Source organism: Limulus polyphemus, unplaced genomic scaffold (genome assembly GCF_000517525.1).
Source record: "Limulus polyphemus unplaced genomic scaffold, Limulus_polyphemus-2.1.2 Scaffold2005, whole genome shotgun sequence".
Lineage (NCBI taxonomy): Eukaryota > Metazoa > Arthropoda > Merostomata > Xiphosura > Limulidae > Limulus > Limulus polyphemus.
Genome location: NW_013667615.1, coordinates 47690 through 52885, shown reverse-complemented (window position 1 = coordinate 52885; position 5196 = coordinate 47690). Strand labels below are relative to the sequence as shown.

Sequence of the window (5196 nt, the reverse complement as noted above, 5' to 3'; positions counted from 1 at the left end):
AATTGAACTGAGAATTGTTGAAGACAAGCACGAGAGAAGTTCGTTACAGAGTTTGTTATAGAGCGACTGTTGAAATTAAGTGTATCGTAAAGTTGTATTCGGAAAGAATAAACCAATTTTATTTAAGAAAGGCCTTGTGTCGCTAAAGTTTCGTCGGAACGAATTTACGGAAAATTAACTAACGAACGGAAATGTAACAATATTAATTTAGTATATGTTTATACTATTAAGTAATCAAAAGCCTTTCTATTTGACAATTGGCAAAAAGGAAAGTTAAATACACACACACACACACATATATATAACTAAATTCTGACAAACTGACTGTGTACTATTTACAATTAACAAGCTTTTGTGTGTGCTATAGCTACTTTGTAATTTTCGACAGTTCGTCATTCATATTTGCTTAAATTTAAAATTACACAGATGGGTTTTGCTCATAGTAATAATAGTTATTATTAATTTTCGATCACAGCAGGCTAGCTACTTACAGCAAAACTGAAAATCAACCAGATAACAAGTATAGTTTCTTATGTTCATACGTAAGAAGATTATAATACATTGTTTCATTAGACTAACAATATTATTGTTGGCAATCCTAGTAATATCTGAAGAAGTTCGACCGGTTTAGATTTAGGTTAACCCAAAATAGATATATTTTGTGATATGCAGACATAGCACATCTCTTACCATTTATAGTGACGTAGTATGTTTTGTAAATGATTGATTATTTAGTTTCTGCACTGTTATTGTTATGACGGCAACACATAATCCAGGGATTTTAAAACGTATTCGCTACTGCCTCTGTAGATTACATCGATAGCTTAACCTCAAAGTGACCATCAGAGTTATTATAGTATAACTTTTAACATGTTTTGTGTATTTTCACGAAAATATTCAAGCTTTTAATAAACATTAATAGGCTTTTGTAGACAAAAACTCGGAATCTTTAATTAAGTATATTTGTTTGTAAATAAGGAGAAAGCTACAGTATGGGCTATCTGTGATCTTCACCATGGATATCGAAACCCGGATTCTAGAGTTGTAAGTCCGCAGACATACCGCTATGCTACTTGGCAAGTATATTTATTAAAAAAAAATTCCGTGAATATGTATATGGAATCAGAGTGACTGCTCCTAGTGCAAAGTTATTTTCATGTTAAGATTAAAAATACTTTTCTTCATCAAGAATTTCAGATTTCATTTGCGTGATCTGTAAAAACCTCCTAAATAAACATCAAACGTTTTGTCAGAAAAGTTTAATTTTATATCTTATTTTCTCTACCATAACTCTATTCCCATTCAGTCAATTTGACCGAACTCGTAACCATCATAAAATAAAGGCTAAGTATAATTATTACTGATGTTCTATCCTTTTTAGTATTGACCACGAAATTCCAAAAGTACTTTGCGATTTTCTGCTTCTAACCTTTTCACATCTGTTTTCTGAGGTTCTCAAGTGGCATAGTGCTAAGTTTGTAGACTTATAATGCTAAATCTGGGGTTCTAATCCCCGCGGTGGACACAGCAGATAACCCAATGTGGTTTCGCTCTATTACAAATAAACAAAACTATTTCTTGTGTTTATCTTACCGTTATGGGCTGAAGAAGAAAGTTACTAACCATAAAACAATGAATAAACGCTCCTACCATTAAAACTGTTTAAGTGGTATCGTAATACTACACCGTCGATAGCAAACAAGCATATACGGCACAATAAGCCGAGATTCCCACGGAATTTATCGTAATCCTGACTCCAAGAACACAATGTCTAAATTAATAAAAGTGCAAGAAAAAGTTCACGAAATGACTCTGTACAAAGTCTGGGCCGATTCAATAAACTTGATAGGCATTTGGATTTTGGATGTTAGTTATCACCTCAGAGTGGAATTTAATGGTATAGACGTGCAAAGTGTGTAAGCACTTATAAACACACACACACATAGATATATGTTGTTATTACTATTTACTCATAAATGCTTAATGTTTAGCTATATTTCTTAAAACATTGAACAATGAATTAAAAATATTTAGAAAACTGATTTATAATAGTTATGATGTTACGAAATTGATTTGCACTCCCACGTCGTACATGCTAATAATTGGTGTAAGTCTCGTGTATTCTTTGAAGTGGAGGGAGAGGAAAAATTGATTTTTTTTTAAATTTCAAAAGTGCATTTTAGAAAACCAAAAAATATATATTAAATTACAGTATTGGTACACACAAAATCATTGTCTGGCTTTCTAATTAAGATATATATATATATGGATTAATAACCTCATTTTTCTTCAGAGCAATGACTTAGTCAACTGACTTCAACATCTCCAGTGAAGTTGCAAGTTTTCACTTAAAATCAGTTACCAACGACGGTCAAATTTATATAGTTTGGAATGTGTTTTTTTTCTATTGGGTATAAAGTTGTGCAGACAAGAGGTTTTTAAAAACCAAGAGTAGTGGGCGGGGATATTCTGGTACGTTTCCAAAATATATTTATCTCAGCAAAACAAAAAGGTGGGAGGTTCTTATTTTACATTTTAGCGTGAAAATATCTGAAATTTTAGTTGTTATTCGTCAGCCACTATAGACGCTATATGGTAGGCATAATAAAATATAAACCGAGCAATAAAACAAGAAGACATGCCATATGATACACAAAAAAGCATATTTGGCATTATTTATACTTTCTTTCGAATTAAAAAGTTAAAACATGTGTGTGTGTGTCCATATATATATATATATATATAGTGCTAAAATTGTATTTACAAACTACGTTGTGATGCCAATTTTATTGCCATACAATGACAAGTTTAATTAATTTTTTAAAATAACTAAGATGTAATACCTTGCGCCCTTTGACCTGCCCATAGCTAAAGGGTTAGTATTGTCTTGTTTTAGCCACCTCATCCTTTTGTTCTTGTTAGATGACGTCTTCTTAACACAAGATACGTTTAAGGACTTGCAATGCTAAATTCTGTTGTTCGACTGCTCGCGGTGGCACGGCAGATAGCCCAATGTGGTTTTGTTATATAACACACACACACATACTGCCCACAAGGGCATGTCAGATTATTTTATCCTGGGTTAAAACTAGCTAGAACAGAACTGAATATCCTTTGCTAGCCAAAGTATGACGTGAACTAAATTTGATAGCTGACCAATGTTGACAGGGAACAAAGGTATTGATGTGAAACTGTCAACTGCACAAAGAAAGCAAGTTGGAGTTTGGAATTTAGGCACTTTCTTTGCATCAGTTTGCTCCCAGCTTTTGCAGAAAAAAGACCGTTTAGTTTGTTCAGTGTTTAATGCTGAGGTTATCTATCTTGTGAAAAGGAAGACTTCAAGATTAACTGATGCATAACTTTGAATGAGAGCTGTCTGTCGTAGCACATGGGTACGCCTTTTTTGTGTGTGAATAAATATTTTTGTTTGTTTTATCAAAAGTTTGTCTAACCTGTTCACTTTCACACAAAACGAATACAAGTTCAAATACCTTTAATAAAAGAAGTCTTATAATTTTTCCTAGTCGGGTTCTGCTGTCATTATGGATAATTTTATATAATACTTAACAAAGCAAACAATGTGTACGATAAAAATAAATTTAAAAAGTAATAGAATTAGATATGTTAAACATTCTATACAATACTGTTAATGAAAGCAACAAGTCCTTGGTGGGTAAACAGTAAGTTTAAAGATTTACAATGCTAAAATTCGAGTTCGATTTCTCTGCAGTGAATGTAGCGATTTCCACATGGTGGACAGAATGCAGGTAGCCCATGTTGTAACTGTGCACTAACAAAACAAGAAAAAGAAAGTAGCAATAAATAAAGAATATAACATACCTTATGAAACACATTTGATGTCCATGAACAAGGTATGACCGCATAACCACGTATAAGGAAAACTTTCTACAACCCTCTGTATAAACATCTTGTGACCAATGAGAACCCATTAAATATCTACGACAGTGCAACTTTAGAGGATTGTGGTGTTTGTCATAAATTACTACGATTATTTATGTTTGAAGTCAAGTGGCAGGAATTGACCAGAAATACAGCCAAAAACTAATATTTATGAAGATATAAAATAATATATAATATAATATTGTTTGGTTGTTTTTAATGAAAATGTAATAATGTTAAACCTAATAGAAAGAAAATAATATGTTGAACATACTTTGTGGTGTGTCCAACACAACTACTTTCACTTTAGTTAAGCTCTGCCATTTGTAATAAAATAAACGGAGCAGGCAACAGGAAGCAATACTTATTATTATTATTATTTGTAAAAGCCGAAATTTAAAGGTGAGAAGTCTGGAGAAAGTTCCATAATAACAATAATAAAACTTAGGAGAGTTCAACAATCGTAAATGTGGCAAACACTAGTGTAACTTGCCATGGCCAGGTGGCTAGGGCGCTCGACTCGCAACCTGCGGGTCGCGGGTTCGAATCCCCGTCCCACCAAACATGCTCGCCCTTTCAGCCGTGGGGGCGTTATAATGTGACGGTCAATCCTACTATTCGTTGGTAAAAGAGTAGCCCAAGAGTTGGCGGTGGGTGGTGATGACTAGCTGCCTTCCCTCTAGTCTTACACTGCTAAATTAGGGACGGCTAGCGCAGATAGCCCTCGTGTAGCTTTGCGCGAAATTCAAAACAAACAAACAAACTAGTGTAACTTGACTAATGACATAATGTCATTACTATATGTGGAACAGTTATATAGCTAGTTAAACTATACATAGTAAGACATTAAATTAACGGGAAGTAAAACCAATAAACAGTCAATACACTAAAGCGGTACACTAAATCACCCTAAACAATTTCAAAAAGAACTAACTGTAGACTTGAACATTTAAAAAAATATTTGAATATTCTGTAGCATCTCTAAACCCACAATCAGTAGCAATAATATTTTTTAATTTCCATAGAATTTAATAAATTTCTTCTTCTTTTTTTTTAATGATACGGAGAAAGCTCGTTTGTGACAAATGAAAGTGAATTTACGAGCTTAATCCAAGAAGTCAAGCAATGTTGAGTAAACATTCTACTGTATCTGATAAGCTGAGAATAGTAAATATTGTAATATAAATTGGTTGAAACGTATGCGAGCCCGGCATGGCCAGGTGGATAAGGCGCTCGACTCACAATCTGAGGGTCGCGGGTTCGAATCCGCATACCACCAAACATGCTCGCCCTTTC

The 5196-nt window shown here is 33.6% G+C and overlaps 1 long non-coding RNA gene across 1 annotated transcript in view; it reads right to left on the bottom strand.

The window, feature by feature from the left end:
* Positions 1-859: 859 nt before the first annotated feature.
* Positions 860-5196, bottom strand: part of LOC111087317 — a 19073-nt gene continuing 14736 nt past the window's right edge. The window contains exon 3 of the long non-coding RNA XR_002612026.1: positions 860-939. This is a non-coding gene — a long non-coding RNA (uncharacterized LOC111087317). The remainder of the gene's footprint in view (positions 940-5196) is intronic.